We start from the raw sequence: 24,927 nt of genomic DNA, 5'->3' as shown, positions 1-24,927 counted from the left end.
TTTAAAATTATTATTATGTTTTAATTGACATTTTGACGAATAAATATCAATTGCATCTATATTAATTGCTGACTTTGCAAATAATGAAATATGACTGGGGTTTGTACTGACATTCAATATAGTGCTTGTACATTTTTTATATTACAATATATACATACAAGAGTGATTTTTTAGTCCCGTTACCCAATTTTAAATGTAATTTAAGAATGGAATATTTAGGTGGAATAAAAAAATGTATTTGTTACTTACAAAAGAGATTTAATAAAAAAACTATTACTTACATAATTGTTAAAGAATATGCTCAAAATGCCCACCCCTTGCGGTTATACACGCACGGACTCTTTTCTGCATATTAGCAAAAACCTCTTTAAGAGTTGCATCAGAAATATTCGTGATTAAGTCTGTAATATTGACTTTAAGATTCATCAATAATGTGAGGATTGATTTTGAAGGCCTCGGACTTAATATAGCCGCACAAAAAGTAGTCAGGAGATGTGAGATCTGGGGACCTTCGAGGCTATAAGCCCTTGCTTATCATTCGATCATCAAAGAACTCTTGCAGAAAATCCACGGTTTCTCGAGACGTGTGACGTGTAGGGCCGTCTTGCTGAAACCAGCAATACCGTTCTTGAGGTTCCAGGAGGGAACAAATTGGCGCACAATATTCCTGTATACTTCACCATTTACTGTCTGAAGAATATGGGTCCGAATAAACGATGACGAGATATCACACACCATACACCAATTTTTTCAGGATGCAAACATTTGTCTTGTAAAGCGTTAGGATTTTCAACCGCCCAAATTCGACAATTTTGCCTGTTCACATAAACGTCGAGATGGATCCAAGCTTCATCACTAAAGGACTCTGTTTAAAAATTCGATTCCATTATCATTTACGAGAGACCTAAACCGATGGCAATATTGCAATCGCTTGTTTTAATCTGGATAATTTCAATTTTTAGCGGCTTTCTGAACACTCGAATATGACAAACCGACTTGCGTGGAAAGTTTTCGTAAACTTTTCCGTGAAGAATTGAGCAATCTTGTCTTCACATTCTCTAAAACGTCATCTGTCAAGCGAGTTGGTCGACCGCTACGTTTTCTGTTGCAAACACTACCTGTCTCTCAAAATCGGTTTGCAAGCCTAGAAATTGATATTTTTTCTGGCGGAGGAACACCAACAAATTTAATTTGAAATGATTCTTTTACACTCGGGTACGATTTCGTAGCAAAAGTGTGTTCAAGAATGAAAACCCTTTGTTCTATGGTAAAAGGCATTCTGTTCATAACACGACCGGGAAACGGCACAAAAGTTTACACAGCTCAAGGAGAATCAACCCACACTGCCGTATCTATACCGGTTGAGTAGCAGTACCCACAAAACTTCGTGTCACAAAACAAAATTTCCCTTTCTTAGAAAAAAATTACCAGAAATTAACAATTGGGTAACAGGACTAAAAAATCACTCTGTATAATTTTGTCTAGTAGCGGTTCGTAATATTTATCTTTTAATAGATTAATTAAAGATAAAACAATATTTTGTCTATATATTTCAGAAAAAGCAATTTTAGAAATTTGCTTACAAATTGCAGTCAATAAATGCTTTATTACAACAGGCACCGCACCGTTTTCCTTTTGGTTTTTAATATATAACATTACACTTTCGAGATCTAAACCTAATAAAACATTTAAATGTAAAGATGTTATAATTCGTAGCTGTCTTTTAGATACACTTATTGTTTTGTTATTTAGACATTCTTTATATAAATCTTCTGTGAAAGGTATTATCTGGTTAGAACTGTAAATTTCTTTATACAAATGTGGAGATATGAATGAATATAATTGTTTGCAGTTTAATATATAAAGAATATTTATTATAAAAAAATGTTATTATTTGTTTTAAATTTTTATACAATTCAACTACCGTTTTATATTTATAATCATTCTGATTTATGTTAACATAAACGAACTTCTTTTTAAAAGAGGATTTCTTTTGTTTTTTAAATTTTCGTTTTAATATACCAATTCATATGTGATATATTTGACGCTGCGTTTTTATATTGCGAATTACGTATGGTTAACTTGGGAAATTTTTCCATATGTTTAATATAATTCATATTTAAAGTTTTATTTTTAACTTTTAAGTTTATAATCAATAATGTTTGCAGTTTCCTGTAATTTTGAATATAACAATGTAAGATATTCAGATATATTGTTTGTAGAATCATCATATTTTTCTAAAATATCTGCAATCCGTAATCATGAGATCATTTTAATATATAATTACTGTTATAATAAATAAATTATAAAATCGTGTTTTTGAATTATTGATCAAGTTTGTAAATAATTTATTTTTTTATATACAGTTGAAATACAATAAAATAATGCTTATTAAACGATGAATGATAATAAATATTTGTTGCATATACTACATGCATGGATACATACAGTGTGATTCAGGAGGATAGGGCAATACTTTGACAACTCATTCTAGAGGCTAAAAATAAGAAAAAAGTTCATATAAACGTAGGTCCGAAAACGCTTTGTTAGCGAGTTATACAGGGTTAAAGATTTCGCCTGAGTTTCAGTTCTTCCGGGTAAATTAAGTCTTTCTGAAATTTTGGGAAGGTCAATTAAGGGGCAAACTCAATTGTTCTTATGGTTTTTGAGCTGGGAAATCGAAAAAAATAGTCCCAGAACTGTATCTCTCTTAGTTTCTAAGATATACTATATAAAACGCCAAAAATATCCTATAAAAACACATTTTTTTTACATTTGACGTACAATAACGTTGTTAAATTGGCAATTAATCATACATTTTTTAAACATAAATTGTAAAGAATTTAATTATAAGAATATTGATGTAAATAATTTCAACAGAAAACAAATAAAATTTTAAGCATGTCGACTTTTATTAACAAAAAAACAGATTAATTTTTAACAGATTGAGAAAACTTTTTCGTTATGTAACAGTAGAAAATAATAATAAGTAGATACATAGATCCACAAATTGATGAAAATTATACATTTCATGTGATATTACCTAAATACTATAATGTAAAAAATAAGTTATACGAATACTTCTTTTTTACGAAATAGTAAACAAACAGCATCAAATATGAGAAATTTAAGTTTATTTTTACTATTATTATCAACAAAATTTTCCAAGGAAAAATGATTCTTTAATGTATCTAAATTAACCGAGGTGTGAATCTGCACCTCGGCTTTCGGTGATTTTAAGCTGATTATCGATATGAATACGGGTTTTTTTTAACGATTAGAACCGACATGTAAACACATCTAATATAAATAAGATTCTGCGTCATTGCGGGAACGCCGCCAATAGACCTATTGGTAGAGGAACGATGCTTGCAGTTTGAAGGCGTAAACAAAGAGAATGCAAGGACGCAGATCATGGCCATCTGGCAGCAACGGTGGGAGAGGCGAGCCAGGTAGGACGGTGGACTATGCGTCTGATTCCGGACGTGAGTGCTTGGGTGGTACGTAAGCATGGCGAAGTTGGATACTGCCTCACTCAACTACTTTCGGGCCATGGGAACTTTGATAGCTATCTGCATCGCTTCAAGAGGAGGAGAACGGCGGGTTGCAGGTACTGTGCGACAGCTGACACAGCCGAACACACCTGGTTCGACTGTGTCAGGTGGGAGAACGAGAGACGTCAGATTCCGGCGGCCTTAACACCAGATAACGTCGTCAGACACATGCTCCAGAGTGAGAATGGATGGAGGGAGGTAGAGAGAGTGGCTCGTCTCGTACTAACAGCGAAGAGGCAGGAGGAACCCCCTTGACGTGCACACGGCCCTCGATGTCAAAAGAGGCGTCGAAATGTGTTTTGTTTTTGTAGTTGTTAATGTACTTCGCTAGGTTAGGAATTTATGATTGTATTATGTTTCTTTGCTCATGTTATTGTTGGATTATGCTGCCGGATATACCGATGGACATGGAGAGGGGAGATATTGTGTCCGGTGCTCTACCGCTGACGGCGAAGGAAGCATGGCACGACAAGTAATGAGGGGTCATGGGAATGCGTGGGTGATCGAGGACAGGTACAAGTCCATCTTGATGCGTGTAGGGGCCAGGGAGGCAGCCTCTATGCCTAGGGTGTTCGGGCCTACTCACGCGCAAGAATGGGTGGGTCGGAGCTCCCCGATGATGGCATCGGGGACCCTCGAGGTGTGCATGGGGGGACGCGTAACTGTGAAGGGCAGACGAAATGCGTGTCTTGATCAGGTACAATAGGGACCGGAAGGGTGTTCTCCTGCGGAGAAAAATTCTGATCACCGGAAGAGGTGATTAGTATGTTTTCGAGGAGGCACGAGAAACCCCGATGGGATGTCCGAGTTCGGACGAGCTAGGGAGGGCAGACTGCGCTGCCATGAAACCCTGAGGTGACTGTGTTAAGCTTTTTAGCGTGGGCTGGACGTCTTGGGGGAGTTTAAAAAAAATAAAAAATATAAATAAGATGAACAATTGTAATGATCATATTATAACTGTTAACATTCATTACACGTAAAAGATAATGCAATTTATGTAATACAATTTTCACTTCACACCTCATGTAACTGGTGTAGCCAAATGGATTAAAGCGATTACAAATAATTTTAGTTGTTTCGTCTTTATTATCACCTTTAACCTCATAAAAAGCGTAGGCTGTGATTCCAGCTTCGGTTTTATTATTGTAAAAATTCAATTAATTCTTTTGATTCTTTTCTTTATTACAATATTATGCTTTAAACCGCTTTCCCACCATTTTGACATAATTTTGTAGTGTTAAAAAAACCCGTATTTGTATTTATAATTAGCTTAAAATCGGTGAAAATACCGTATCTTTTATTTGTTCTTAACATACATCGATTAATATGCTACTGCGCATGCGTAGAAAAACTGTAATTTACATTAAGCAGAGATCAAAGATCAGTGCTATTATAATATCGATCTAAAACAATATATAAAAAAAACAAGTAATTATGAATGATTGACTGTTACTATGGGGAATCCCCTGACGTAATCAGCAGTATATATTTAATATAATGAAAAAACGGAGCATCTCAAAAGGTAAAAGAAACACATCTAATATAACAGATTGAACGTAATCATCATTCGGTTTGTTGTTAACAATAGTCAGAATTGGCCTAGGATACACCGTTTTCGAGATACGCCCTTTTTTTTATTTAATGAAAGATATGTCTGAGAAATCCCGTTTCTTATGTATAATATAAATAGAATAACATCAGCTGTCAATCATTAGCTATCACAACCATAAAAAATTAAAAATCCACAACACCCGCTTTCTCTGAAAGTAATGATGCAAAAAATCATTATAAATTTACAGCGTTAACTGATTAGCTGTTAGATTATTAAAACCAACAATGATTTTGAAGTTTGAACCGTAAATAATGATCATTGTATACATTAAATAATGATCAATGACCCATATCTCTGAAAGTAATGATGAACTACATCATCATCATCATCATAAATTTAAAATTAATCATGCGTTTACAGTTAAAACATATGTTTTACTATGAATTTTTCAGTAAATCAACTGTTTCGACATGTAAATCTAACTTGAACACGCATTCATAATTGAAAGTAGCCGTTCTTTAATGTATTCGAATAAATCCGTGAAAAGAGAAGTGCAGGTTCAAGCGCCAATTTAATTGTTGGCTCTTTTTTGTAATTTTGGGAGCATCTCAAACCCGTGTTTTGCTATGTATTTTGCAGTATATCCACTCTTTCAGCGTGAAAATTAAACTACAAACAGGGGGTAATCTTGTAAAACATATCCTCTGGTTCTGCCTCAATCTTGGACTCATGGGTCAAAGATCAACATGGAGTTATAATGTAAACATTCTATACTATTTTCAGGGATGGTCAAAAAATCTGAAAACTGAAATTTTTCGCGATCACAATACTTCCTTTACTTCGTACAAGGAAGTAAAAATTTAGTTTTTAATATTTATACTGATATAATTCTAAAGTTATGTTCGTTTGATTGGACAAATGATATATATTTCGATTTTAAATGATTAATTATTTTTTGTTATCTATATATTTTACAACTTATATACCGTTTAAACGATCTCGGATAAGAAAAAAAATCTTAAAATTTACCCTACAAAGACTTAAAATTATTGGGTTGTTCCTAAAGTATTATGAAAACCTGATTTAAAAAAAAATTATGTGAGATTAGGGTGATGCCGAATATAAAATTAACTGGTGTATGGTTCGATTCCCGAAAAATGTTTTTAATTTTTTCATGTATAACCTAATCCATCTTACCTTTCTCCTTAAAATACTTGTACAGTATGTCAAAATGTTTGTAAGAAAAAAATTATAAAATAAATCATAACAAACTTGCAGAGTTCTACTTTCAAGTGCTTGCTAAAGCTTTTAAAGCGTAGAATATTCGTGTAGTGACCGTTTTTATATTTCTACATTCCATTGTGACGCGTGGTAAGTTCTACTTACCTACAATACTTATGCAGGGTTTTTATCTTACTTACTTTTCTCTTAATTTTTTCTCTGTCTTTAGAGGAACTGAACCTATACAGAGAAGGTAATATAATAATTAATAATTAAAAAACCTACTTATCAATAATTCTTTTATATATGCGTTCAAGCGCTTTCAAAATAAAATTCTATCATCAGGAACTAAAAAATATAGATGTAAAAATAACGGTGGAAACATTCATAATGACAGGACTTGTTAAGTCGACATAATTTTAAACGATGACGACCACTGTTATATTATATTACGTTATATAAACAGATTTACATGACAAACTAGTTTTAGTTTTAATAAGATTATAACATTAAAAAAAATTAGTTCCTGATGATGGCATTTTATTTTGAAAGCGCTTGAACGTATATATAAAACGATTGTTGGTAAGTGGGTTCTTTAATTATTAATTATATAACCATACCGACGAGTCATGTTTGATAAAATATAATAATTCTTAAGAGTCTTGTTCACGTCATACTTTATTTTTTATACGTTAATAATTTACCGTATTCCAATAGAAATCTCAGATGTTGTAAGACCCATAAGCTTGTAAAACATGACTAAGCATATATCTCTTCACCTCATCTGATACAGGTCGACCTACCTACGTGATTCGTTCACCGAATTTTGGCATTACTCATAAATTATATTCCGAAGTTAAATTGGTTTACCTGAAAGGATTCTTTTTGATGAAAAAGAATTATTAAAATGCCGACCTCCATGGCGGAATTGTAGAATCTTTGCCTTTCATACCGAGGTTCCCGGTTCAAGTACCGGTAAGTCATGGCATTCTCACAAGCTACAAAATTCTATGTCATATGTATCATAGTGCCTATTATTAGGCGTCAGCCTGTTGTTGTTATTGCATGAATATATAAATAAACAGTCGTAACGGTTGTAAACAACTAGACATGATAAAGTCACTACCGAAAGTGGGATATCAGTTCCCAAGAATAACAAGTTTCCAAGACAGGCTTATCAGGGAGAGTGAGGAATGAGGTGGTTTCTCGTTTCTTCTTCACTAAGTCGATTATACTGGTGTATATCTTACGCCCACTAAACGTCAAGTAATATCCAGCCTTATAGGCGATATCTGCATACCGATTACCACATTGATTGTTATATAATGAACATCTTTACTTTCAGAGAAAACAATATTGATTGTATTTCAGATGGTTCATACTTAATAAACATTGATCATCATTGTCATAGAGTGAAAAAAGGTAAACTTATTTACTTACTTACGAATTTACTTACAGGGGTCGAATCGTGGACACGTGTAGGGACAAGGGAGGTCGCCGCATTGCCGAGGGCGTTTTTGTAGTCCATCCACATACAAGAGTGGTTGGATTGGGACGCTCCGACGACGCATTAAGGACCCTCAAGGTATGTGGGGTGAGCGTGCGATTGGGAGGGAGTATGCGTGGAGTACATACCCGGATTCTTATTAGTGTATAGGGACGGGAAGGGCAGCCCTTCTGAAGAGAGGAACCGGGGCAACTGGATACAGTTGTAATGATGTCTCAATATACCAGGAGGGACCCCGATGGGTAGGGCAGCGGTTTTAGCTGTATGCACTAGGATGAGTTATTCTACAGCTATGTTACTCAGAGCCGACCGAGGCAGAGTCTTCTAGACGATTACCGGTTGCCCCTGTGCGGTTAAAAATGGTCAACAAAAAATAAAGAAGTAAATTAATTTACTGCTTTTCTACGGGAAACAGTGCATTTTACTGCCTTAAATCAGTATGGGAATAGAATATCATGTTGAATTTTACAACCTATTTAGTAACATTTCTCCATCCACTCATTTTCTGTTTTTTTCTTAGTGTCTTTAATCTCGAAGAAATATTACATCGATTCATTTATATTATTATTAATAATAATAATTTATTATACATTTATTCGAGCTTTGTGTTCGTGTACATTATTTAAATTGAAAAGGCTTTGTACGCGAATGATGTCATTAATAAAGAACGTCTATTTGTCACCAAATATAAATAAAATAAATCGTGAAGTTTAGGTAGTATAACTTATAAATATGAAATAAAACGTGTGTGTAGAACAACACGATAAAATCGTCCTTCCTTCTTTTCTATTAATGTAGACTATAATTTAATGCCGTATGTAAATATTATAGAAACGCAAAATTGAAAGGAGAAAAAATATGTAAATATCAAATTCTTTAGGTTTTTAACTTTGTTAAAGTTATTTAAGTTCAAGGTCTATTAGTAATAAATTTTTTAATCTGTTTAGGGTGCAGCTTAATTTATGTAAAGCGTATATTTTTCATTATTAGTTTAATAGTAGCTGTTGCGTATATAAAATTAATAATTAGTAAATTGAAGAAGAGTGTGGCACGCTTCTGCATTTATTAAACGAGTAATTCTTCGAGGAAGATGATAATGGACCGATAAAAATAATAATGACTGATGTAAAGATAAGGTCAGGGTTGGATATAAGTGGATGCAAAAATAATTGCCTATTATTATAACTGGTACTTAACTTTTGTTTTAGATTAAAAGTCTTCATTTTTATTTCGATCATAAGCATTTCTTTTTTATACTTCTAAAACATTCTAAATACACTTACATTAAAAGTACTATTATATATAAACGTTTATTTATTTGTATCGTGTTTCGAAATGCATAAAAATGGAAACATACATAACTATGAAGTATTAAACTCCCCACTATTATACGTTTAACAGAAATACTTACTCCTTATATAATTTAGTCGATTACCTTGTAGACTTAGTAATGTTGCTTACTGATTAATAATATAATGTTTAAAACTTTTAGATCGTTTTAATAATTCTATTACCCTTAATTTTCTGCATTCCGTTCAACGTGTACATAAAATATTTGCAAATATATTTTCTATTAATACCTTCTGAATTATTATTAATTTTACAATTGATTCCAGGATGTAGCTCTATTCCTGATGCAGAGATATAACTGTAAAGGTAAAGTATAGCGATCAGCCAACATTTTAGATATCAGAGTTTTCGCAAACGGTGACGTTTTAAGAATAAAGTAATACAAAAACATTTACAGAAATTTCCGGAAGACGTATGTACGGTGTTGGTCTGTAGTTTGTTTAATATGTCTGCACTGCTCAACATAAATTCTTTATGGCGCAAAAAAATTTCTGTTGATAGGGCATTGTTGACATCCAATTTTTAACAAAATTAAAAATGAGGGAGAAGTGATCCCACCGTTTTGAATGTTTTACTTTTTGAATAGTGGTCGTAGAAAATTGAGCTTTAGTACGATGAAAATATTTATTAAGCTATTTAAAATTCCAATGTTTTAAGTCAAATGTATATAGCGGCGGGGGAAATTCAACATTATTTCATACGTCACTGTTTACTTCATATCTCCAAAAACCGTTGACAAAAAATAAAAGTGAAATTTGGTCAACTTTATATATTGGTTTTATTTTCGACTTCATCGGACAAGGGGGAGGGACATCACGGTACCTATTTTTTCCTCTGAAATAGCCCTATAGTATGTTTCGGGAGGTTTGAACAAACTGAAGGGACTTCTTTCTTTTCCTGTTTAGCCTCCGGTAACTACCGTTTAGATAATTCTTCAGAGGATGAATGAGGATGATATGTACGAGTGTAAATGAAGTGTAGTCTTGTACATTCTCGGTTCGACCGTTCCTGAGATGGGTGGTTAATTGAAACCCAACCGCCAAAGAACACCGGTATCCACGAACTAGTATTCAAGTCCGTGTAAAAATAACTGGCTTTACTAGGACTTGAAAAACTGAAGGGACTGACTGATTCAGGACGTCAAAAAAAAAAAAATGTGTACAATGCTTCATTTCCCTCTGACAACTATTTTATGTTTTTTCAATAAAAATTTATATCTTAAGAACGGATTGAGATATTTTAACAGAATTTATTTTTATATGTACCAAATATCATATTTTACAAAATAAATAAGTATAAATTTTTATTTGGGAAAATTCCAAAATGGCGGCCATTTAAATATGTTAATCATTAATATCTCCATAAGTATTATTTTTTATTAGATAAATTGTATGCCTTTTACTTTGTTCCAATCTGTTTATAAACAGTTGAGATATGATTAAAATTGATAAAATGGATCGCAAAAATTGTCAGTCAAGTTAAGGCACCGTAGGAACTTGAAATTTAGTACACCATAATACTGTATGAGTTATTTGAGTTGTTTACAATATGAAATTTTAAGTCGATCGGACTTAGGGGTGAGGATGTAATTGGCTTAAACGTTTTAGAGCTTTTATTATATACTTCCAAACGATTTATTAAAACCTTATTAAAATCTCGAAAAATATTTGTCTACATAAGTTCTACTTTGTGTTAAATTTTAATCCTTATCCGGCAACAGGTTTACCCAAGCTAATTATCATTTTGATTTATAAACAGGATTAACCATTAATTATAAAATTTAAAGTGAAGTAATTTTTTTTTTGGATCACTTGCATTGCTTAGGAAGACATTAAAAAAAATTCTGTTAAAAATAAACAATAAATCAAAAGTTAGCTTTTCGATTTTTGGGGAAGGGGGAATTTTTTTTAAAGCGGTAAGATAAACATTCACGCATGTACAAAAGTTAATATAAAGGGTAGCTACGTAGCAGAATTTTGAAAAAATTGACCCCAAAAAATCCCACCTGTTGGAGATATTAACCTTAAAATTTTACCAACAAATTTCTTCATAGATGCGAGTCTCTGTTCGAAATTTCACCAAAATCGGTTTACTCAGTCAAGTTTTACCTTTTGTTAAATTTTAGTTCTGATCCTACAAGGGGAACGAGTGTGCCCAAAGTTATTTTTTAAACAGGTTCTAACCATTAGGTAAAAAATTAGGCCAAAGTATTACTGTGCATGAGCTCTTATATTAAGTTTCAGGCTTTTACATTCAAACGGGTAAGGTAGTTTTCTTAGATGTTAGTTTTTGGCGTATTTAAAATAAACATCTATCAAGGGTGAAGCAGGAAAGTTATGCAACTCTTTGCTCGGCTTTCTTGCATTTATAACTTCACTAGCTTTTATCCGCGGCTTCGCTCGCGGTGAACCTTTAAACGAAATACGCGAGCAACTATGTCATGTCGATCATTGGCCCGGGCATTAGCTCTTTAGTTACATCCTGCCACGAAGGATTACAGGTAAAAGTTACCATCTTGCCTATGTCGTTAGGTCTAATAATACCATCTGCGCTAATCGCATCTTGTAGATGAATTGTAGATGAGTTTTCAGCTGGTAATTTCGTCTGGTTTATAGAAATGTAACGAAGGCGTTCGCTCTCTACTTTAATATACATATCTACCAAAAATTGATGAAAGAGTCTCCTTGACCGCGAAAGGAGATTGAAGTCGTGCTCTCGAAGCATCATGTGATACGCATAAAAATCAACGCAGGAAACTTTTTTATCGGGAACTGGCTGTCTTGTTGTTGGATTAATGACTGGAATATTGAAATGATATCCTTGCTCATCTTTACTGAAAATTAACGGGTATTGCAAAGCATCATGAAATTTATGAGTATCGGCTACGCGTTTCAGTGTATTATCATGTGCCCGTAACACTCCGTCTCGTGGAGAGCACGGGTCACCGGTAACTAAAACAGCAACTTCATTGATTATCGGCGCATTATAACGCCCCTCATGTTCGCCACGTGGAGTCCGATCAGCATGAATGACCACTATGTAATTATCTGGTGGCCAGTTTTCTATTGCACTTTTAAAGGTATTTACCAACAAATTGCGGCTGTGTAAGATTCGTTGAATTTTCAATACTGTATCTCTTTCGACTCCTTCAATATACTGACAACGACGGTTTACTTCATTTTCTTTATCACCCGTAAAATACACCTGCAAAAATTTATGTTCAATATCTACTGGAAAAAGCGATCCAATTTGATGATATATCTGTCCTTGTACAGTAAAAGTTGGTGAAAATCCGGGCATTCTTATCACTTTATTTACTCCAAAGGATGTCATTTGGAAGCAAGAGTTATACTTTCTGATTTTACTTAAAAATTGCTTCGACTCATCTGTAATACTAAATTATAGAGGTTTCAAAGGCTCCTCTGGTTCACCAAGTAAAGGAAGCGAAACTTTACCACTAGAACAGCGCATCCCAGCAGTTTCATCTTTCCATTTCAAAGCATCGCAATGTTGTCATTTTCTATTCGTTGACCCAATACCAATTAAAGAATGCTTATGGTATTCAAGTGAAGGATCATATTGAACTCCAGAATTATTAAATACAGACCAATTGTTATGCATGAAATTTCGACAGCGCGCGATTTGCATTTCTTCAGGAACGATTCTTCTCGCCTGCGATTGTTCTGGAGTTTCTCTCGCTCTTATAGCTGCCTGTTGTTCAGCTTGTCTTTCTAAACGAATTTGTGTTTGTCGGGGTTTCAGCTGCTGTTAAGGTAGCTTGGCGTTCAGCTTGTTCATCTAACCTTTCTTATCTCTGAGAAGTTGTTTCACCACCCTCAAAGCACATTGTCGCCTCGCTTGTTGTTGTCGTCTTAGTTCTGCGTGAGCGGAAGATTCTTGAGTTTGAGCAACTTTTGCCGCCCGGGCGTGATGAGTCCCCGGACAGGTTTGCGCTTTCAAGGCATTTTAGAAAAAAAAAAATGGGAAAAGTTTTAGTATTGCTTAGAAATGACAAGAATAACAATAAATATAGAAGGATTCGAAATAGCAGAAGCACTATACTCTATTGAATAGTGACTTGACCGTCGGTATTAAGTGTTGGATTGGCACTTTATTTCATTTACTTACTGGAACGCCAGATGACGTTGAAATTTGATCAAATTTTTTATCGGACGATCATACCTACCAATATAAATTTGTTTATCCTCCCGAAAAAAATATTGTTTTTTTTTTAACTAAAAAGTGTTCTATGTCCTTTGCAATACCTTTGAGAATATGTGCACGAAGTTTCATGATGATCGGTTGAGTAGTTTCTGCGTGAAAGCGTAACAAACAAACAAACTCACATTCACATTTATAATATTAGTAAGGATGCGTTTACCTTAATATTGTTTCTTGCGTTTACATTTTAATAATAATCAGTATAGCCTTTAATCACATTTACTAATTATTTTATAATTAATTGGACATATAAATTGTGATGCTGTTCTAGATCATGGTTTTACCACAAGTTCCTTTGATCCATTCCGACAATCATACGTGAAAAGGAAGAACGTACACACACGCGCGCGCACACACAGAATATATATATATATATATTTAAATTTCTGCTTTAAAAATATTTATAAAAAAAGCATATAAATTCATTATTTGTTTAAAAAGATATATATATATCTCTAAAAGATATATATATATATATATATATATATATATATATATATATATAAAACAAACTGTTATTTTTATCAAATTAACTAAAGACATATTACATTTTTAATCATCTTATTATTAAAGATTTAATTATGAAAGCAACACATTGGAATGCATTATGGTATAAAAAAAATATATATAAATATACAGCAACCTTCATATAGATTAACTGGAAGCCAGTTAAGCCGGTACCCGTATATCTCTATAAAGTTGATAAATAAAATTGAAAAAAAAACTCCTGAATTATAAATATGTGTAAAATATACATAGAAATTATAATAACTAATAACTAAAAAAATGTGATGCAAGGCATCCGTGTTTTTACTCATTATAATAACAAAAAAGCAAATATGAATAATCCACTGAAATACCAAAGTATGCTTCGTGTGACTGTCTATATATAGATATATTTCAATAAAGTAGAATGTGGTGTAGAGACGGTTTACGGATAATCTATGACTCAGCGGTGTTGTGTTGCTTTCACTGTTTTACTTATTCATTTTCAGTTTAACTGGAATGTATGTTAACTTGTATAGTAAAATTTACAGTTTTTATTATTGATTGTTGCAGATCATTTTATTCGGATATTTTTCAACACAAAATTCCTATTTAATATTATAAATTTGAGATAAAATATTTTCTAACAAAATTTATAACAGGGCAATTTCTTAAAAGCTATATAAAAATATTTAATTTAGACCTCTTTGTTATTTTAAAGCTATAATTAATTATTCTAGCTTTTTCGTTATATATAAGTTTAAGATTAATGAAAGCTGCTATGCATTCTGTTGAACCGGTTGTATTTTAAAAAAGAAAACTTAAATAAAACAGTCGGTATTTATTTATGAGTGTATAAATAAATATTAAACGAATATGAACTTTATCGGATAATAATTGGTCATGGAATTGCAAAATATTAGACAACATAAATTATAACTTACATAAATCATAAACACGAACTACCTAAATAAATTTATTATACACTATATTTTACTTAGGTGTATATCATATTACAAGATATTTAACAACTATTTAATAATATATATTTACTTTGTTAGATTTTCTATGAACAATATTTTTGGTGTTCATTTTTTTTTCTATGAAAGAAAATAAAAACGCATTCATTTAGGAGTGCTGATATATACATATATATTAATTTCGTTTATGAAATTTTACTAAAAGTTTTACCTGTTATTCATAAACATCGATATTAAATAATTTTATTTTTATTAATAATAAGCTAATAAAAAGACAGTTTCATAGCAATTTTTTGCTTATTATTTTATTAGTGTTTTTCCAACGATTAAATACAAATTTTAAAAAGAATAAAAATAAATATTTAAGAAGAAAAAATAAATAAAAACTTTCCCGGTTACGCCAGTCAAGTCATACAATACCTTCGCAGCGTTTACATTGCAAAATTCTACGGCTTCCCCAGGAAGTCTTTGTAATTCAATCATTAAAAGTAATGCTTATTTTCATAATAAACATTTAAATTAAGTAACACAAGAGAATACCGAATTTTTAAAAAAAATTGACGCCCCCGTATCAATTGCCTTTTTTATTGATTATAATAAGGGATCAAAATTTCCAAATTTCAAATAAATAAAAAAAAATGATTTTGGGATCTTCCTTACTCTATAGGGACAATTTAGTAAAAAAAAAAAAAAAATTATAAAACGGTGATCCTGAACAAAAAAAAAGTTAAATATTGAAAAAAATTTAGTATAATTTTTATGCTAGTAATGAAAAAAATTGCTTCTTATTTGGGGGTATATTACAGAAGCAAAAACTACTTAAAGTTTAATTACCATTAAAGTGAGAAAGAAAAAATTAATAATAAAAATTTTAAATTAGAGGAAAAAAAACAGAATATTATATTTTTCAGAGGTGGGGAATAAATTTTAGTTAAGTTAAGCTTAAAAAATTTCCTTAAGTTAAGTTTACTCTAAATATAATACCTCGTTCAATAAGAAAAAGAGGATTTTCAAAAACATTTTCTGTGTTTAAAGCCCGGGATTTATAATTTTTGAAAATTGTAGACTTCTTTTGTAGCCCTATAGATTGTCGCGTGTTCGCGGCTCGATCAGGATATTGAAAGATTGACATCTGAAAATGTTTATATAATTACAATTTATTAGTTCCGGTCAGGCATAACATTTTCGCACGCTACATTTGTCATTCATCTCATCCTCTGAAGCAATACATAACGTTGGTCCCGGAGGTTTAAAGAAAAAAAAAAATTAGTTTAGAAACATAAATAAAATAAGACAAATAATAAACGACAATAATAAACAGGTATTTCATACAAAACAAAATTTTAAGTAATCGTCATGATTTATTTATAGATAGGTAAATACTGAAAACCAGAATTCAGTCTCATTGACAAAAGACATTAGCACGACCGGTAATCTTAACACTTTAAACAACTAGTCTTGTATTAACAACAGTAGTACAATAGATAAGACTAGTATAAAGTACTTTCGCTGCAAATACCTTTGCTGTTCACAAATAAAACTATCCTAACAATTTATGAAACAAAAGTAATGAAATGTAGTAGAAATAACAAAGATGGACCGCTGAATGTGAAAATAGGAGGAGAAAAGATTATGGAGGTAGAAGAATTTTGTTATTTGGGAAGTAAAATTACTAAAGATGGACGAAGCAGGAGCGATATAAAATGCCGAATAGCACAAGCTAAACGAGCTTTCAGTAAGAAATATAATTTGTTTACATCAAAAATTAATTTAAATGTCAGGAAAAGATTTTTGAAAGTGTATGTTTGGAGTGTCGCTTTATATGGAAGTGAAACTTGGACGATCGGAGTATCTGAGAAGAAAAAATTAGAAGCTTTTGAAATGCGGTGCTATAGGAGAATGTTAAAAATCAGACGGGTGGATAAAGTGACAAATGAAGAGGTATTGCGGCAAATAGATGAAGAAAGAAGCATTTGGAAAAATATAGTTAAAAGAAGAGACAGACTTATAGGCCACATACTAAGGCATCCTGGAATAGTCGCTTTAATATTGGAAGGACAGGTAGAAGGGAAAAATTGTGTAGGCAGGCCACGTTTGGAGTATGTAAAACAAATTGTTGGGGATGTAGGATGTAGAGGGTATACTGAAATGAAACGACTAGCACTAGATAGGGAATCTTGGACAGCTGCATCAAACCAGTCAAATGACTGAAGACAAAAAAAAAAAACAATTTATGAATGAAATTTACTACATTATCTCTTTCACTTATAGTCCAGTAACTCACCAAACCATTTCTTGTTTTCATGTACTGTCCACACTGGAATTACTTGTGACGTCACCTTAATCGCGTCGAATAACAGCTCCTTCACTGAACTTACAAAAATCATTGAAGGATGAAGGTTGTTTAACAGTTGGTTTTCAAAGACAAAGGCTCTGAGTTTTAAATCCTAGTAACAGTTAGTTGCTTTTATACGAAAATTATTCAACAACTCGTCTCAATAGTGGTCGGTCTGAGTCTGTACAAGACTACACTCATTTACATGTCATTTATATCATCGTCATATCTTGTGCCGAGGGTGGAGGGGTTGCTTACTGTTCACTAGTTGAACAGATTGTAACGTACTCATTAGAAAAATAAAAATAATATATATGTTCATAAATTAGTTGTTTTTCTAAGGGATTTTTAATAGTTAATAGGGTTGCAGTACAAAAAAAACGTAAACATAAAAATATCTGAGTAACATTCTCCGATTTTAAGATCTTTATTGGCTGTGTACGAAGTATTAATAACGGAAAAAAATAAAATGGTACGATCGCAATAATCCTTGTCTCACTACATTTTGAATCAGAGCTTGCCTTGTAGTATGGTTTTAAATATTACTTCTTTCTTCCCCTATATTAAAAGAAATAATAAGTTTATTAATAATTTTTAATAGATGGTAAAAAATGTAAGCCATTTTAGGTTCATGTTTCTTGTTTTTTTTTTTGTTCAGTTAATTTTTAAAACTCTTATAAAGAATATTGTAATAATACGGTAAATGTTCTGTTGAAGTTGAACTTTATTAAATTACTTCACTTATTTTTTTTCTTCTAGTATTTATTTTACTTAATCTTTAGCTGAAAAATTAGTTTCTGCATTATTATGGTCGTGCTACATTTTAATAAATAAAATATAAGTTACGTTAAATAAAGATCTTCTTAGATTATACGGAATATTCTGATATTAAAAGGTCAGGGAAGTAAGTCAATAATGTGTGGAATGTAAATGGTTATAATAAGAATATAATGAAGGAAGGAGTATTTATTTATAAAGAATCTTTATTGTTTTGTCTGAAAAGGAATTGAATTGGCTTCTTTGTTGTTATTACTAAACATTGAATTAAAATATACTTATTTCTTTATCCGATCTGACTTATTTCGATTTTATACAACGATAACCTTTTTACATTTTATTAATTTAATTTATCAAGAAAAATAATCAAATTAAATTTTAACTTCCTGAAATATCTCATCAATCTATTCTAAGGAATATCTTTCAAAAATTATCTTAAATAGATTTAATTTGCCTGCACGGACAAATTTGTTTAAATTTTTGTTTGTTTCCAACTGAATATTTTGTGTAATTTAACTAAATTTACAATGTACTTCAATGTTTTTATTTCCTTATACAAAAATCTCCTATAAGAGAACAATAATATACAAGAATATTATTTGTGACCCCTTGACTCCAAAATAGAGCCATCGATTCTCTTGAAATAGATACAAAATGATTCGTTTTAATCACGCAAGTTGTAATCGATAAAAAGATTTGTTCGAAGAAAAAATAGAAGAACATAGATGCTATTTTATTATATATATAAAAAAAATGTTTGAAACTATCCAATGAATTATGGAATAAAAATATTTATATCAAAATTTAAGTTGTAAATTGCTCGACAACATTACGTTGATGTACCATATTTATACATGCTTTTTTATACAAAAACAGCTGGCCACAAAGTTGTAATAGTTTCCTGTACGTACGAACAACATTAACCCCTTTTTTTTGGTGATTCTTAGGTCATGAAACGTTGAGAAATGTAAAAAAAAATATGTAGAGGGATATGTTTTTTTATTGAAATGTGGGAATCCTTAAGTAACTTTTTTTACCGTTAAATGTAGAAAAAATAAATTTAGTAACTATTGCTATCTCCAACAATCTATTTTTCAAAGTAATTTGCTTGAAAACAAAATTATTTTTACTTTTTAGTACGATTCGTTGTTTTTTTTTTGTTTTTGTTATTTATTATTTTATTTAAGAAAAGCATGTTTTAAACAATTTTTTTAATTGTATAAGTATTTAAACTTATTAAACTTAAGAAAATTACTTTAAAGAAATTTTCATTTATGCATGACTAAAAAGAAAAGCGTGGAGCGCGCTGTAATCATAAAATCGTTGTATATGAGAGCACGCCCCACGCTTTTCTTTTTAGTTACGCATAAATGAAAATTTCTTTAAAAGTAATTTTCTTGAAAACAAAATTATTTTTACTTTTCAGTATGATTCTTTTTTTTGTTTTTGTTTTTTATTTTTTGAAGAAAAACATATTTAAAAAAAAATTTAATATTTCTTTTATGAGATCACTTTTGGGGACCCTTTTAAAATTATACAAGAAAATTGTTAAATGATTATCATTTTATTTGGGTTGTCGCAGCCTAATTCTTCTATGTCAAAATGTTTGTTTTTCAATCCCCTGTATAAATATATTTTTTCAAACGGTTTAAATAAATCAATATAAATGTTTTTTGAAATGTATTTAGATAGAACGATTCGAAATTTTTTTCTAGTAAAAGATATTTTTTGTTGGAATGAAAAATACTTTGTATTAAATAAGAGCGAAACATAAAACAATTGTTATGAAATGTAGCCATCTACGGTCTAACAATATTCTGAAATTAAAAGCTACTTCACAGTTTTCTTCTATATAAAAAACAATTTACTTATTCTTTCCATGAATATGTTGAAATAGTTTCCTTGATATTGATTTTAAAGTAGTGATTTCACTTCTATTAATTTTATTTTTGGTCATTTTTAATATTCTTACGCCTTCTATAATGTTTTTAGTAAAAACACCATAGATGGAGTTTATTTGATAATTGACATCTACAGAATCTATATTTTGCATAAGTTTATCCAAAATATCAATTTCTGAATTGTTATTTAACTTTGAAAAAAAACGTACCGTTGAATTTGACTGTAACTTAAAACACTTTTTGAATAATTAATTTTAATTATCAACGGTGCAAGGATTTTTTTTTCGCGGTGTCATTTTCTAAAAATAGTTTGTACTTTAAAAGTCGTAAAAACATAGGCCAGTATTTTTGTACGTGGCTACGTAAAATATTTTAGAAATCATTTGCATTCCCATCACTTCATCTTACTATAATAGCTTATCCATTATTAATAAAACTCTCTCTACTTCTTAAATTGATGAGATTGATTCATTATAAATTACCTCATTCTTCAAATTGATGCTATTACCAAATTATAGTTTGAAGTAATGAAGATGCACCTCAATGCACTCTCTAGGAACGGTTTGCCCCCACCACATATCGTTAAAGCATATCTTGGCCCTTCTTCTTCCACCTACTTCTACGTGATATTATATTCTTATAAAAAAACCTCTTCCTTTTGTTCGTGTTATACATGTAAAGCTCTGATTTCATTCTTATTTTTACCAGTTACGGCGTCGTGTTAATCTTGGTTCATCTTTTGCACTTCTATTTATCCGTAGCCGCTCCATTCATCAACCCTCTCTTTCCACTACAGCTTGTCTTACTCTTCCTCTCCTAATATCGAGCCAAGCACCTGTCTACTTTCTTTCCCTCCTTAATTTTGCACATTCCAACCTAGCTTCATATTCTTTTTTGTCTTATTCCAAACCGTTTTACTTCCTGATTATTTACTCCCGTTTTACACCGCCCTCATTTTATTCACAAATTTTTTGCATACGGCTCATATATTATCGTCTACATGTGTGCTCGTAAATAGCGTGTAGGCTATGTAAAAATAATAATAATAAAAAAAACAATATCTTCTTTTGTGCAATAATATGATACTGGAAGGGTGTACTCATAATTTAAAAACGAACAAATTAATTATTTCCTTTCTTTAAAATCTATAAATTATAACATAGAATACAGAAAAAATAATACCTATAAATGGGTTTCTTGGGCGCAGGTCACTTATTTTTTTTTTTTAAGGAAAAAATGAAGCACAAGGAGATTAAAATTTCTTATAAATAATTCAAATAAAATGAAAGTATCCTTATAAAAGTTTTTTTTTTAATAAATAAAAAAGACAATATAATTTTTTCTTATTTGGAGAGAGCGAGAGAGAGAGTAAAATGTTAATTTTCTAACTGCATAGGATAATTATCATACATAAAATAAATTATTAAGAGTATGTAGAACCAAATACAGATAATGTAAATAGAACACAGGAATTAATATTCAGGATAACTTACAAAATAAAATTTGAAATTATATAAATATATACTTAATAATTAATTATTAATTATATATATATATATATATATTTTTTTTTTTTACATTATATATATATATCTTTTTTTTTTAAAAGGAAGCATTCTGATCGCGATAAATGTTGGTTTTTGGATTTCAACAAAAACATCCATTTTGACCGTCCCTGAAGCAATTTTGACTAGTTTCGGTGTGACGTCTGTACGTACGTAAGTAACTCGCATAACTCCAAAACGATTAAACGCTGGATGTCGAAATTTTGGATTTAGGACTTATTAACTTTTGATTGTAAAAAAAATTAAGATAAATAATAATTCAATAATAACAATAAAAAAAAAGAAAAACATCAGAAGTTATAATGAAATAAAATTTTATGTACTTTTCATTTAAAAAAAAATGTGTATATGTAATTTAATAGACGTACAAGGAAGTCATGTGGTGTACATATCAGTTTTTTTGGAAGACTTAAGAATTCACTAACATTATTTAAAATTATTGTAAAATGTAGTGTGTGAAATTTAAGTTTTAAACATAAGAAATTTATTTTAACCGGTCTTATATATATAAATCTATATATATATATATATATATATCTATATCTATCTATATATATATAAAGCCGACGGTTTTCTATTTCTTTGTCTGCATCACGCGACTACTAACCGACCGATTAGTTTCAAATTTTCAGGATACATTCGCGTTATCCCAGAGAAGGTTAAACCATAACAGGTTTTAAGCTCTACCCGCTTGGGAGTGGAGTTGTGAATTAAAGATATTCATTAAAGAAAAAAAGAGATTTATCCATTTTATTCATTATTATATTTCTGCCACCGGGTAACTGAAATAGTTTGTGGAGTTTTTCTTGACAAGGTCTGTGTACTTTAGATAAAATAGTTATTAGTCTTTTAAAATTAAGTTACTTTTTCAGTTTTCTATAAAGACTGAATACTTTAATTGTTATTTATCCGTATTATTCTCATAACCATGAGAATAAGCAACAGTACTGTTGGTTATTCTCATGGTTATGAGAATAATATATACGTACAAATATATATGTACAAATATATAATTATTAGAAAAGTGTCTCAAAAACATTACAAGACGTGATCCATTTGTTGTCGGCATGAACCAAATTATATGACTATTAAAATGAATTACTTTCTGTACACCCTTTCTGCATCAATATTATTGCGCCAAAAAAAAAAAAAAAATTTATAAATAAGTGAAAATTCATTTCAAAAATAGAATATATCGTATACTAATTGAACCTAGATAAAGCCTACGTATTATATATGGGCATACATTATCGTCCAACCGATATATTTTTTACACAGCTATATATCTTTAAAGATAGATCTTTAATGGTTTTTTTATTTAGAAAATTTTAGATAATTTGATTCGGAACAAAATTTATTTGTTTTTAGGTGTATATATAAAATGACTTCTGCAGACGTTTAAATTTTTTCAAAACTTTTTAAAAATATTCCTAGGCGGAGGTATATTATAAGTTGATTCGTGAAAACAAAATTATTTCTAAATTTATTTAATTTAAGAACATAAAATGTTGTATTATGTATTGAATTGTTATATTTCTTATTTTATTTTGTTGCATTCCAGAGATTTCAATGAAACAATGAAAAAAACATGTAGGGTTGTCCTTTCTATAATCACTTATCATATCTGAACGTAATGTCGTAATTCATTTATGATATTCACGTGTTTTGGTTCATGACAACGGCTAATGATTCTGATGATCAGTTTTCGCTTATAGTGAATATTCTTTACTTCCTACTGAAATCGTTTTTCATTCCGTATTTTGATTGATCGAACCATAGCATTGAAAATTGATAAAACAAGTGTTCCGTATTTAAATGAGAATAAATCAATTAAAAAACCTATTTTTGAATATATCAATTAAAATACCTTTTTAAACCTGCTGAATATGCTTTTAAGTAATTAAATGATCGTGATAAAGAAAGTAAAGCAGTACAAGTTCAGTTCCCGCAGCTCCTTTTTAAATTTGCGTAGAAGTAAATCTTTACGTATAGAAACGCCAACCGTAAATTAATATTGCTTTTCAAATATGTAAGTACAGAAATTTTGTTAATAGTTCAGTATTATTTTACCACATTGTAAAATCTTTTTCGATGTAAAACTAACGATTTTTATTTATCATATTCTCACTTCGTTATTTCGTCTCTTTACTTTTGCGAACTCACATGCATTTACCTGAAAAATTATATACTTTGGTTGATTAAACATTCTCATATTGGAGTCTCATTTTGGAATATCAGTTCTGGTTCATTTTCAGTCGGGTAAAAAAAAGAATAGTTCTTAACGATAGCTTAATATTTAAAGAAACATCCATACCATCTTTCAAGTTTCCAACTCTTCCGGTTTTTACACGCTTTTCAGTTCCAACCCTCTTGAAGAAAATTTTAATCCAAATAATTTTTTCTTCATTTTCATAATGACCTCCTTTAGTAATAACTATACGAATTTCAACTTTTTGAGTATTCAGTAAATGGGAAAATTGAATGATTTGTGATGTATTTTTTAGTGATAATTATAGTCAGAGATGGGGCGCGCACGCGCGTGTGTGTGTACATACAGAGTGTTGACATGGAAACCCTGAAATAACTTCAATAGTTAAACGCAGAAAAATTGAATTTAACAAATATTCTTATCTCGAAACGATCCATTTCTTCTGTTCGAGACCATTTCACCAAGAGCACGCAGAGAGTTGGATAACTTATAGATTTTAAACGGAAATGGCGTACTGTGACAAATTACAAAAACTTGTCGTAAAAAACCTCTGGCTACGACACCTTTAATCAAATAGTGGCCATTTATTTTTTTTAAGGTTATTTTCAAACGTTGCCAACGGTACTTTTTAAATAACAATGAAACACTAATAAATAAATAAAGTAAACAAAAGCAAAATAAATAAAGTGCTCTTATCTAAATAATAATTTCAGTATGAGGCAGCAATTTTTGGTGTAGTACAGGGTACTTTTGAAATTACCAATAAAAAGTATTAAATAGCCGCCATTTTCGTAAAGGTTACTACAACCTGAAGGCTTTTTTAAGTCAAAATGTTTTTTATTTCCAATTTCTTTTAAAATAATGTTCCAGAACCCTACTATTTTATTTAAAAAGTTTTTAGTTACTTTTCTTTGGGCTTGAGGGTGTGGTAGTTACGAACTGAAAAATAATTAATTTTAAGGTCGGAGAATTAGCTAAATTTTAATTGTTCTATATTTAACGGTCGATTAGTGACTTAAGAATTATCATAATTTGTTAACATCAGTGAAAAAAATTAATAATTTCTATTATCGAATTGAGGAAATAAAATATATTTTATAATAATGAGTGTTAAGCAATCAGCACGCGAAAAAATTCAGACAAGAGATAATGATGAAATGCTCTCTCTAGTTTTATTTGACTGATATGTCATCACACGTAATGCCCAAACCGTATGTTTAAGCCTGTACTTAATACTGTAAGATATTTATGAAAGCTATTTTTGTAACT

At 30.6% G+C, this 24,927-nt stretch overlaps 1 protein-coding gene across 2 annotated transcripts in view; it reads left to right on the top strand.

The window, feature by feature from the left end:
• The window catches only part of LOC142325582 (uncharacterized), a 105,578-nt gene that overhangs the window by 19,196 nt on the left and 61,455 nt on the right, over positions 1-24,927 (top strand). The window contains exon 1 of one of the 2 annotated variants that reach the window (XM_075367503.1): positions 7,890-7,912. The exons of the other annotated variant lie outside the window; for it this stretch is intronic. The gene's annotated coding sequence lies outside the window, so the exon portion shown is untranslated. Of the gene's footprint in view, positions 1-7,889; positions 7,913-24,927 lie in introns of those variants that run through there. 2 annotated transcript variants of the gene reach the window in all.

The sequence above is a fragment of the Lycorma delicatula genome, chromosome 5, assembly GCF_047948215.1.
Source record: "Lycorma delicatula isolate Av1 chromosome 5, ASM4794821v1, whole genome shotgun sequence".
NCBI lineage: Eukaryota > Metazoa > Arthropoda > Insecta > Hemiptera > Fulgoridae > Lycorma > Lycorma delicatula.
Note: the sequence above shows the minus strand (reverse complement) of the source record. Positions and strands in the feature narration are given on the sequence as shown.